Raw genomic sequence first — 13718 nt, forward strand, 5'->3', positions numbered from 1 at the left:
TGTGTGGCTTATTCGTTGATATGGGTGTCATGTGCTCAACTAGGGTTCACGAGTGAAACCCTAGAGGCGGCTTGACCTGCGGCCAAGAGTGATACCCAGGGTTATAGCTGAAGTTGGTATAACTTTGAAATATGATTCAAAGGTATGGCTGAAGCCGGTAAAACCTTGAGTTCTGACTCAAGTTATGGCTGTTTGTGGTATATCCTTGGAAATATGAATAAAAGTTATAACTAGAACTTGTATAACTTTGAAATACGAAATAAGGTTATATAGCTGAAACTAACGTAACCCTGAGATTATGACTGAAGGCTATGGTTGGAACTTGTATAACCTTGAGTTTCGTGTGAAGGATATGGCTAAGGTTAGTATAGCCTCAGGTGGTATGTTGAAGTTTGTAGACACCTCGTTTCTGCACCTCCCACCAACCACCCAGTGATGATTGGGCCGCATGTTTAATCACGCGGGGCGATTTATGACATTTCGTAAGTTCGTCGGCACGTGATAGCTTAAACAATCGAGTCAACCTCATGATCGTCATTTATGGGCCGATACGGTCATTTTGACAGTATTTAGAGTACATTTGGAGTCCGGGTCACAAACCGCTTCCATTTTCTAATCCATCTAAAAACCGAGTCGGAATTTTCTGGAATATTATTCCTAAATTTTATCTTTTATCACAAAATTATCTACCTTACGGAATAAGGAAGGATACATCTTCCCAAATTCCTAAATAGAATCGCGGAAATCTTCCTTGCTTAGGAGGAAACTGCCCAAGAGAGAACGCAGCAGGTGTTGTGCCTCTTGGAAGGATCGCAGCATCTGTTGCACCTCTTCCTGGGTTGCTTTTTCTCCGGTTTTCAGATTTCTTTCGGATTTCTTTCCTAATCCTACATTTACCTAAATTCCTTCACGTGATTAGTATAAATAGAGGTCTCCGCCTCACATATTTTTGACGCGAGTGTCCGCCCTTCTCTTTTCCCTTTGAATTCTAAGACCGCGTTCTTGCTTTTCGACGCCTACGTGCTTGCTTAACGCGACCACGTAAGCTTAGATCATTCTGAGTACCAGTTAAGTTGCATAGACCGACCCACTTGACCACTACACTTTAATCAACTCAATGATCAATTTGTTCTAAATCCTCTTAAGTGGGCACTTTCATATTACATCGAGTTGAGCAATCACTAAAATGACAACTTAGTTAATCTCACTTCGTCAAACATGTAAGTCTGAGGGTGTAAATCCCAATTTTCTTTATTGCATTTTATTTTGTATTAATTAATGTATGGATTTATATCACAAGTATGATCAAAACCGATTTTAAAACAACCTTTTTAATCTATCTTTGCAAAACAGCAGCGAAAGACGACCAAGAAGAAACCCACCAGCAGATGCGCCTTCTGGAATAGTCGGAGCATTTGCTGCGCCTGTTCCAGAGGCTACATCTCTGCTGCTGCTCTTCTTCTTCTTCTTCCTCGAGTGTCTGTTTCCATTTATTTTTCGTTTTTCTACCTTTGTTTCTTCAATTCTCATATTTTCAATTTATGAAATTTGTTTTTATTATTAATTTCCGACTTAAATTCCTTGTAACTAATATTTACGAGTTTTTGTAATTAAATTCGAACCTGGATTTTAGTGACTCGATTCATCCATGTCAAGTCCCTATTCGTCTTTTGTACATATTTCTCTTTATTTTTCAGATTTTTTTTCCTTTGCTTTCAACCGTTTCTAATTCAAGTTTTGTATATAAATCGATTCCGACATCGTAGAATAAGCATAACTTGTAATGTCTCGTTTTCATTCGCCTATTATCGCTTTATGACGGTTCCATATGCATGTAATATGATTAAATCACTTCTACTTGATTTATATATCAATAATCGACATTAATTAACCAACAAAGAGTAACGATTCATCGAGTCTGACTTTCACAGTCAGAACCCAACTCAAGAACAGACGCACGGTCTGATGCGCCTCTTCTACGGGATGCAGTAGATGTTGTGCCTGTTCTGAGGTGGTTTCTGCCTCTGAACTTATCTCGTTCAGACATAGCTGTTGTTTAAGGCCTTAATTGACTATTATTTCGTATTATCACTAATAGGTCGACATAGTTTAATCTTTTAAATTTGTTTCTCTTATTTTCTTTTCAAACCCATCCTTCTTCGAGCGTACTTGTGACGTAAATTCAAATTATCAATTGTAATTTATTCCTTTATTTCATATTGCTCTTGTATGATTTATTGCTTGGCAATTCACATATAACCAATATAAACTCAACTTCGACTCAATTAATTGTTAAATTTCTTGTTAACCGACTTAGTCTAATTTCACATGCTACGATTAAAACGTCGAATGCTAAGGGTAAAGAATTTCTTAGTGTTTATGTCACTACTTTGTGTCTTGACATGACGCGAAGTATTTGAACGGTTCCAATTTTCCATCGACTCCACAAATGGAGGCTTGTCAAACCTTTCACCGGTTTCAATGCCTTTCAAATCGGTAACGGCCCATGACGTGCCTCGGCCTTACGCTGAAGTTCCATGGGAGAAGTGTCGCCGCCTCGAAACCAACGCGCGGGTGGGCGCGGTCCGGGTGGCTTTGTCCACAAAGTTATAGTCGAGGTTAATGTACCTCGCATCCAGAGTTCATGTTATGACTGAGGTTACTATAATCTTGTTTGTTTATACTTGCTTCATATGTTGTATTGTATGCAATGTGATATATACTTGTGGTTTCATTTTTTGTTGGTTACTTTTGTTGTCATGTTGGTAGGACAGTCAGTTAAACTGTTCAGATGTGATGAGTCGTGATGTTATTCACGCATGTATTGTACAGCCTGTTAAACTGTGCATTTGTATGAGTTGGACAGTCAGTTAAACTATTCTACATACTGAGTTCAGTTGTGATGAGGTTCACGCATGTTGTGTGTAGTTAGTTAAACTATGCATTTGTTGTTGGCTAGTCGAATAGATGACGGTAGTATCATTTAAATACTAGTGGAATGAATTAGTGCCACCCTTCGGGGGTTTATTTGGTCTATGTTCGGGATTGGTCAGATTCGTCAGTTAAACGTTCTGGTCCCCGAGTGTCGTTCAGTGTATAGTTAATGCACCGAGAGGTTTGGCCAGGTCTTAGACATATAGGCAATGGTTATATGCTATACATAGTACCTTGGAGTATCAGTTAAATACTTCATAACCGATGAAGCCATCAATTGAAACCCTCTGTCAGCTAGAGTCGTCAGTTAAACGATCTAGGGATCGTGTACTACTTTGGTTTATGTTCCTGTGGATCGTGTACTACTTTGGTTTATAAGTGTCCATGGTCTAGTAGTTGCATGGAGTCTAGGATGCATTAAGGCTGATAAGATATGGTAAGTTCGGTTGCATGTCATAATTATGGGTGGTCTCACATGTTTACTGGCTATGCATTTCAATTATTATTGATTGTTGGTTATATTCAATTGTTGTAAACATGACTGGGAGAGCATCTAGTTACTCCCGAATGATTGTCGACCCTCCATTCTCAAGTTGTTCAGATTGCTGCTGAGTGGTTGATGCTTGCTTGGGGAATGTGCGAAGCGAGTGATACCGTCGTAGGGTACCAAAAATAAATTTATAAATCCAAACTACTACTATAGCTAGTGGCAGTCAGGGTCGAACCACGGAGAGGCGATGAAATTAATAGTTATCTAATTCTAGTCTAAGGTAACAGTTATGAGGGGGGTTGATTTGAATAGTTCTATAACTAAAGGCAATTAAATTTAGAATAAACTAAAGCAAGTAAACGAGTAATTAAAGAAATAAGATGGAATCAAGTATTAAAAGGGTGCCAAGATGGTCGGTTCACTATAGTTTTTGCGGCAGTATACCAGGTAAGTCTGAAATAATCACGTGAGACGGGAAAATAAGAAGTCCTCTCGGTCCATTCTTAATGGGTAGCATCTTTCGATCTAGCTACGGGTCCCTAATATCACTAGTACTAACTCTCGTCCTGAAAAGTGATTTAAAAGTCTAAATTAACTTATCTCTCGATCTTATTAATTTAGTCGTCTTAATTAAGTAGTCTATTTCCTTCCCCTATCTTTCGATCTTATTGGGTCGGTCAATTCCTAAGCATTCAACTAGTCGCGTGCACTTGATTCGTCAAATATGGCAATTAAATTAATTAAGCCAAAGGTATTCTCAAGTGAGCCAGTCAATCGACCAGGTAGGCCAGTCGATCGACCATGGAGCGATTTAGGTCTTCCTATTTTATGCCGCCTACACTACAGGTCTCCTACATCTTAGCACAGGGTATTTAGCTAGACATATTGGTGATAATAATAACAGTAAAATTGATAAACAAAGCAGATGATTTCATAATTGAATTAACTAAACAAATAATTAACATGAAGCGATAAATTGGCTTTGGGATCCTATCTAGCAATTCTAAACTACGAAAGAATTAAAGCAATGAGATTGAACAAAGAAACAGAAGAATACCGTGCGAAGAACTTAAGAGTAAAGAACCAAAGCTTAATGCCAAAAGTAAATTTTATTGACGAAAACTAAACTAAACTAATGAATACTGAATTGTATGTTAAGAACTCAATGATGAAAAACTGGATGATAGATGCTGAGGAAGAGTTACGTTATATAGGAATTATCACGTAACCTAATCCTCATAACCTAATTACAATGGGCTTCCTAATTCTCGTCCTTTTAATTTCCACATCAACTCGTGGAGTGGTCGATCGACAACCGAGGCTAGTCGATCGACTGAGTATCGCTGAACAGTAACTTCTGATCTCATTCAGGAATCGCGCGCTGGTCGATCGACTGAAAATACCAGTCTATCGACTGCTTCATCAGGTAGTTGCTCCAAAAGCTTCGTAAATTCGTCTTTCGGGCCTCGATACGCGCACCAAGTTCGCTTCTCGAGTAAATTCTTCATGTCAAATGCAATGTTAGGTACTCGGGGACGGATTCGGCTCAATTTTCGCTGGATTCTTCACATTTCTGCAATATTACACAGAAACACAAAAGTAGACGGAAATAGGGAAAATAGTAGCTTAAACTACACAAATGAGCTCTGAAATTCGTGTAAAATAGGGTGTAAAACATCATATAAATGACACGCATCAAACTTCCCCAAACCAAACCCTTGCTTGTCCCCAAGCAAGAACTAGACTCGATCCTAAAACCTAATGGAACGAGTTCAATCTCAGAGCGAAATGCAAAACGAATAGCCTAAACCAATTTAATGCAAGAAATCAACAATCAATTATCAATATGAATCATGCAAACGAATTATGAAGTCGTCAAAAACTGCTGAACCGTCAACTATAGAGACTTATCATCATGGACTCTCACGGGCTGCCCATATCACACATAAGCACAGGTGAATATATGTAAAAGATAGAAAGAATTCATTTTGTAGTGACACTCACCTAACTACGACCTATAAGAACATGCCTGCAATCTAATATGAAAATAATCTCTACAACCATATATATGCATTCCAACCAAACAAATGACCATGACACATGCCGAGGTAAATATGGATATGTGAGGCTATGGGCAGGAAGGGCTAAGATAAATTTGGATAAAAACAGAGTTAAAAGCCAAGCTAGTAACTAAGGGAACCAAATTATAACAACATCCAACTTCTTGCTCAAAATTTCAATCGAAACGGTGCTAATAGTAAGCACAAATCTCACAATTTCCATAAATAATCAACTTCCCATAAGATACAAATATAACATGGGAGCAAAAATCGCCTTTTAACAAGACCTTGAATTATGCAATTTTGTTTTTTTTTCTTCCGCTACTGTAGCAAGCAGTCGATCGACCAAGTGGGACGGTCGATCGACTGCTCCTCTTTTTTTTCTCGAATCATTTTTTTGTTTCTTTTTTCTTTTTTTCTTTTTTCTTGTCCTTTTCATCTTCCCAACATCATCTCAGAATGAGCATTAGCTACCAAAAACGAAATAACAATCCCAAGAACATAAACTACTAGCTTGACAAGGGCATGCTAAATGTAGGATGTAGTAACGGGACAAAAAGGCTATTTTTGGCAGCGTGGAGCTTATGGGCAAAAATGAATAAAGGGGTGACCTCTTCCACATGTGTCAACTAACCACGAACCCGAATGCATACAGGTATTAAGCAGAATAAGTTCATATTTATGAAAATTGATGTAACAAGTCTCACAAGGAGTGCTACTCACATCCCTAAATAAACCGGTCATGAATGACACCAGTTAAGTCTAAAGTTCAGCAAGAAATTTAACGAAAACTCATAGGTATGCATAAATGATTCTACTAATAACATGTCAATTAAGCAAGGCTCAGGCATAAACAAATGTAAATGCAATGTCATCATTGAAATACTACCGTTCCGACTCGACCTACATGCTAAAATAAACATGCAATTTTTGAATTTTTTGAAATTTTTTCATTTTTTTTTTGAATTTTGAATTTTGTATATATATATAGGAAATGAAATAACAAATGCAAACTGAAGCGCAATAAACGTGAAACAGAAATTCAATAAAACATGTGAATGCAACGCAAAACCCTTCCCCAAACCAAATCACACAATGTCCCCATTGTGCAAAATCATGTAATGAAAAAAAGGGAAACGGGAATTTGCGATAAATTAACTAAATAAGACATGAAGAGGAACTCGGAAACTCACAAGACTTTAAGCGCAGAAGGAAACCTCCCAAAGCCAGCGTGAGCTAGGAGGTTTTAGTAGCCAGCAGTGCTACCATAGGTACCTGAAAAGAGACAAAAGTACCGCGCGTTATTCCGAGAAAGCAATTTACGAAACGCAAAATTATGTGCAAAATAAGAAAATGGAAGAAAACAGAAACGAAACGGAGAACAAAGTGGAGGAAAGACTTCCTCAGCTCCGTAAATCGACCAAACACAGCAGAGGAATGGTCGTGAACAGGTACAACAGCGGAAGGCGGTCGATCGACCATAATAGTCAGTTGATCGACCAGGGTGACAGTGGTCAGAAGCTCCTGGTGTCGCGGCTCAGTCGATCGACCAAGATGGCCAGTCGATCGACTGAGAAACCTGCTGTAATTTTCTAATTTCTTAATATTAACTAAATAAATTGAGCTAATATGATTTATGAACCTGCAAATACACATAATAACGCGCCCAAAATTGCGCAAAAACCCAAATGTAATGTCTAAAGTCCTTAAATCCTAAGCAAACTTATAAAAGCGAAGTCTCGCGCAAACCAAAACAATAAAAAGTCTAACAAAAGAAATAAAATGTTGAGTAAAAAGTCTTAATCAACTAATAGTTGATCAAGAATGGCCACGGAATGGCCCACTTGCTCGGCTTCTGACTACAAGAAGTAGCCTCTACAGTGCTCATCTCCTCAGCTGCACTCCTATCAATTCCAATATCCGTAGAACTCAACGGATCAACGTCTCTAACATCTTCCCAATCAATGACCTCGTCTGGCTCATCAAAATCCAAATCGGACTCCGTCACCTTGACTGGCTCCTCATCAGGCTCCTCATCAGTGCCATAGTTAAGACATCCTAGGCCGCCTCTTTGAACGATCGGCTCTTTCACAGCTGGAGCAATGAACGGCTCTTCCTTCCCCAAACCATTTCCTGCAATATCTAAAACAGAAGGATCTTCCTCTAATTTTCTCCCACACTGGGGCGAAGGTGTTATGGCAGTAATAGGCATAGGGGCAGGCATATCAGAAAGCACAATATAAGATTTCTTCTCAGAAATCGTATTACAAGTGGCTGGCCACATAGAATCTTTCTTCTTAGCGGTCTGAGCAAAACAATGGACTGTTTCCCTACTTTAAAGGTCAATGTCCCTGATCCAACATCTATAACTGCACCAGCAGTGTGCAGAAATGGTCTACCCAAAATGATAGGAATGTGAGCATCCTCGAGTATATCTAGTACAACGAAGTCAACTGGGAAAAAGAACTTTCCTATTTGCACAGGAATATCCTCTAAGACTCCTATAGGCTGGACCGAAGAGCGATCAGCCATCTGTACTATCATGTTAGTAACTGCAAACCTAGTCAATTTCAATTTCTTAGCAAGACTCAAAGGCATAACACAAATACTGGCCCCTAGGTCACACAAGGCCTTATCAATAGAAAAGGTGCCAATATTACATGGGACTGAAAAACTACCTGGGTCTTCTAGCTTATAAGGTGCAGTATGAGTCAAATAAGAACAAGACTCCTCAGTTAGTGCGACAGATTGCACAGTGTCAAGTGACTTCTTTTTAGACAAAAGTTGCTTCATAAATTTCGTGTAAGCAGGCACTTGATTAACTAATTCTAAGAAAGGAACTTGCACATTTAAACTACGAATAACATTCTCAAACTTGTTAAACGATACCTGTTCCTTTATCGGCACCAATCTCTCTGGATAAGGGGCTGTAAGAAGCAACTTAGCTTTCTCCTCTAGGTCTCTCATACCGGCATCAGTGGACTTAGGCTGAAAATCCACTACTTTGTCCTTGTTGTAGCTCGAACCTTCTTCAGACCGTCTCAAGAATGAACCATTAATCGTCATTGGGTCATACTTTGGAATCGGAACAGACCCATCAGCATTTGGATCTTGCCTCAATAATTTCGGAGTTGTCGTACCCCGAAACAAGTGGTCCCTCAAGTTATCTGGCATTGGAGGACGAAAAGGTTCACGATCAGCAGTATCCTCAGTCGATCAACCATGTTGGTCAGTCGATCGACTGAATTCCTCAGAACAAGAAGTCAGATCTTGTTTCGCAGATCGGTCGATCGGCCGGTATGTCGATCGATCGATCGATATACCCGATCGTTTTTTCTTGCTACTATTTAATACGGCCTTTTTCTTGCTCAGTTCCGCCTCATCTTTTTCAGTGACATCTTTGACCATAGCGGGCCCATCAAGGGTAGACCCACTCCTCAAAGTGATAGCATTTAGGGTCTCTTTTTTATCCGGCTGCGACGGTAATTGCCCCGGAGCTCGAGTTGCACTTATGCTTGCCAGTTGGGCAATTTGACTCTCCAACATTTTTGTAGAAGTCTCTCTAGCTTAAGACTCCTTTTGCAGCAAACCTGACAGATTTTGAACCATGTTTTTCAACTCAGAAATGTCAGAACTTTGAAATTGTCTTTCTGAGGCACATAGGAGGCTTTTGAAATTGCTGCTGCTTTTTTTGAGGGGGCACATAATTCTGCTGCACTGCGGTGGTGGACCCGATTAAGGACATTACGTTAGTCCACCTCAAATTGGGGTGGACATTAGAGGATCGGGATAAGTGTCGGTTTGCCTATAATGTTGAAAGGCAGCACATATTTCATTCGAACTGGTACAAAATTCCGAAACATGTCCCTCTGCACCGCATCTTTTGCATGTAAAGGGACCGTCTGAAACTGCATTAACTTTATATATACCTCCTTTTTTAGATCCCCCAAAATATATCTTGTCAAATCTCACAGTAAGGGCTTCTATTGCAGCTACAGCAGGAGATTCGGCCGATCTTCTCTGATTTCCTCTAGAATTTCCATGCTCAGCTTTATGGATGACAATGTCATCAATGATTTTCCACCCCTTTGTCTCACCGCTATTTTCTTGAAATCTCCCATTAGCTGCAGCATCTAGGATAGCTCTTTGATCGTCATAAAGACCATTGTATAATTGGTTGCACAGAACCACTTCTCAAACCCATGGTGCGGAATGGTTCGCACTAGTCTCTTGAAACGGACCCATGCCTCATGAAAATCTTCATCAGGACCCTGTTTAAAACTCGTGATCTGAGCTCTAATCGTATTGATCTTCGAGGCAGAGAAATATTTCTTGTAAAATGCTAGGGCCAGCGAATTCCAATCAGTAATCCCGTTAGCAGCTCGATCCAAATCTCGGTACCATTCCCTTGCAGCATCTCGAAGCGAGAATATGAACATCATATTGTCTCCTTTACCTGGTCCTGGGTCACACCTGATGGTGGGGGTATGGAACAGCAGTAGTCAATGAATGTCTCCATATGTTTAGCTGCATCTTCATTTGCAGCTCCCCCAAATTGGTTTCTCTCAACCTAGTTAATATAAGACGATTTTGGCTCGAATTTCCTTTCCGTCCCGGCTGGCAACACGAATCCCTTATAGAGATTCTCAGCTTTTGGCTCGAAGGGACTGGATATACTTGCTTCTTCAGCCATATCTGGAGATGTAACGGTCTCAGCTGAGGAAGTAGAAACAGGAAATGAAGGTGGATCGTCTCAACTCGCGCAAAGTCCTTTCGATCTCAGGATCTAACGGTCTCAATTCACCAGCCTGTGACCTGCGCATAAGAGGAAACTACAAGTAGAAAATAAGAAAAGTTTAAGGAACAGATGTCCATTAAACTAAGAAAAAGACTAAAATTAAACGAACTAAAAATTAAACAATTGCCTCCCCGGCAACGGCGGCAAAATTTGATACCGTCGTAGAGTACCAAAAATAAATTTATAAATCCAAACTACTACTATAGCTAGTGGCAGTCAGGGTCGAACCACGGAGAGGCGATGCAATTAATAGTTGTCTAATTTTATTCTAAGGTAACAGTTATGAGGGGGGGTTGATTTGAGTAGCTCTATAACTAAAGGCAATTAAATTTAGAATAAACTGAAGCAAGTAAACGAGTAATTAAAAAAATAAGATGGAATCAAGTATTAAAAGGGTGTCAAGATGGTCGGTTCACTATAGTTTCGGCGGCAGTATACCAGGTAAGTCTGAAATAATCACGTGAGACGGGAAAATAAGAAGTCCTCTCGGTCCATTCTTAATGGGTAGCATCTTTCAATCTAGCTACGGGTCCCTAATATCACTAGTACTAACTCTCGTCCTGAAAAGTGATTTAAAAGTCTAAATTAACTTATCTCTCGATCTTATTAATTTAGTCGTCTTAATTAAGTAGTCTATTTCCCTTCCCTATCTTTCGATCTTATCGGGTCGGTCAATTCCTAAGAAATCAACTAGTCGCGTGCACTCGATTCGTCAAATATGGCAATTAAATTAATTAAGCCGAAGGTATTCTCACGTGAGCCAGTCGATCGACCAGGTAGGCCAGTCGATCGACCATGGCGCGATTTAGGTCTTCCTATTTTATGTCGCCTACACTACAGGTCCCCTACATCTTAGCACAGGGTATTTAGCTAGACATATTGGTGATAATAATAACAGTAAATTTGATAAACAAAGCAGATGATTTCATAATTGAATTAACTAAACAAATAATTAACATGAAGCGACAAATTGGCTTTGGGATCCTATCTAGCAATTCTAAACTACGGAAGAATTAAAGCAATGAGATTGAACAAAGAAACAGAAGAATACCGTGCGAAGAACTGAAGAGGAAAGAACCAAAGCTTAATGCTAAAAGTATATTTTATTGACGAAAACTAAACTAAACTAATGAATACTGAATTGTATGTTAAGAACTCAATGATGAAAAACTGGATGATAGATGATGAGGAAGAGTTACGCTATATAGGAATTATCACGTAACCTAATCCTCATAACCTAATTACAATGGGCTTCCTAATTCTCGTCCTTTTAATTTCCACATCAACTTGTGCAGTGGTCGATCGACCACCGAGGCTAGTCGATCGACCGAGTATCGCTGAACAGTAACTTCTGATCTCATTCAGGAATCGCGCGCTGGTCGATCGACTGAAAATACCAGTCTATCGACTGCTTCATCAGGTAGTTGCTCCAAAAGCTTCGTAAATTCGTCTTTCGGGCCTCGATACGCGCACCAAGTTTGCTTCCCGTGTAAATACTTCATGTCAAATGCAATGTTAGGTACTCGGGGACGGATTCGGCTCGATTTCAGCTGGATTCTTCACATTTCTGCAATATTACACAGAAACACAAAAGTAGACGGAAATAGGGAAAATAATAGCTTAAACTACACAAATGAGCTCTGAAATGCGTGTAAAATAGGGTGTAAAACATCATATAAATGACACGCATTAGCGAGCTTAATAAATTGTTTAGGAGTTTGTTTATGTTTGAGAACCCTTGAATAATGTAGTAGTTTCGATTTTGGTTTTTGTATCGATCCAGATTGGTCAGGTGTTTCTGCCACCTTAACCCTATTATTAATATTATACTCTGATTCTTCAGATATTATACGTTATTTCCTTTGTTATATAATTCGGGTTGTTACAGTTGGTATCAGAGCAAACATGCTCGCAACTCTCGCTTAGTAATGACTAAAATAAATGGCTAGTAAACGAGTGAGAGTAATGAGGTAGAAACCAATATGATTTGTTGGTTTTCTTATGTTTGTAGAGTGTATGATTAGTTGTTTGGAGAGGTACTTGGGTTCTACCACTTATAACGAGATTTCGTTCTTGTAGATGTTGCGCAACGGAAATAGTGAGACTGATGGTGATCGTATCAGGAGACTTAAGGTCGCCTTAGCATCTATAGATGAATGTTTCTCTACTCACCTCAACAATAATAATAACAACAACAATCATTCGCATCAGACTGTGTTCGATAATTTTGCTCGTCACCATCCCCCTAATTATGATGGCGCGAATGATCCTACTGCTTTGGAGGCTTGGATCCGAGAGATCGAGAAGCTGTTCCTCGCTATTGAGTGTCCTGAGAATCAGAAGGTGAATATTGTAACACCCCCATTTATTTAGAAGCCTTTAAGCGAGGCATTTCCAAGTAAAAGAAGGTGTTACCATCTCAGCTGCTTGAGGAAGTAAGTATATATACAAGATAAAACGTCCAAAAGGCACTTTAAAATAATCCAGCTGACTAAAATGAAAGTTATAGACTGCTTATTACAATTCCAAAATTTTAAAGAATAATAAAATAATACAACTTCGCAGCGGAAATAATAATAAGTAAGGTCTATAATTAAGTGAGTGTCTGAATACTAAGTGATCTAGACACGACCTCTAATCATCATCGTCCAATCCTATCCAGCATTCGACATACTTCAAAAACTAACCTGCGAGTCAACTGTTTCCAGGAAGAAAACGTTAACATACAACATTTAACACACAAGTCAACCTAAGTGAACATGTGAAAAATTAAGACCAACATGTGAAGACTAACTAATACTTACAATAATAATAAATACAACAAACGATAACTGTTGGAATATGTGTCCTCCGACAATAATGCGATCACAACTGTCGATCATGATGATCACATGTTTAAGTCTCATTTTAAGAATACATGTGGGAAATAATATTTTACTGTCAACTGGTCCACACATATCGGTAATGATTGGCTTACTAGAGTTTGACATTACTGTTGTGCGACGGTGGTGATCAGTTGATCCCCTTAGGTCATACCTAAAGGGTAACACTCTTAATTGATTATTTAATTGATCATATGACGATACATGTTAATTAAATTACTTAAAATTGACGGACGATTTTGGAAGTAATATTTACGTGTCTCATTGTAATTTGATTAAATAAGATACGGTCTAAGTGATCGAATTGTTTTATTACTTAGATGAAATTATTGTTTACGGAAACAATTAAAACTGAATGAATAATTTATTATAAGTACAAGATGTTGTGATTTATAATTGGTAAACCGTTTTGGTGCAAGTAATTGTGAATTACTAAGTCGATTTTGTACATGACGTATTTTTATTAATACGTGGATTTTTAATATGTTAAAAATGCATGACAATTTTACATGACTTGTGACATGTGACAAATTGATAAATTGACAAAGATAAAA

The 13718-nt window shown here is 38.8% G+C and overlaps 1 non-coding gene across 1 annotated transcript; it reads left to right on the forward strand.

Moving 5' to 3' along the window:
• The first annotated feature begins 9681 nt into the window (after window positions 1-9681).
• Window positions 9682-9788, forward strand: LOC141636222 (small nucleolar RNA R71). The gene has a single exon (XR_012540848.1). It is a non-coding gene; the product is annotated as a small nucleolar RNA R71 (small nucleolar RNA).
• Window positions 9789-13718: the final 3930 nt, after the last annotated feature.

The sequence above is a fragment of the Silene latifolia genome, chromosome Y (assembly GCF_048544455.1).
Source record: "Silene latifolia isolate original U9 population chromosome Y, ASM4854445v1, whole genome shotgun sequence".
Taxonomy (NCBI): Eukaryota; Viridiplantae; Streptophyta; class Magnoliopsida; order Caryophyllales; family Caryophyllaceae; genus Silene; species Silene latifolia.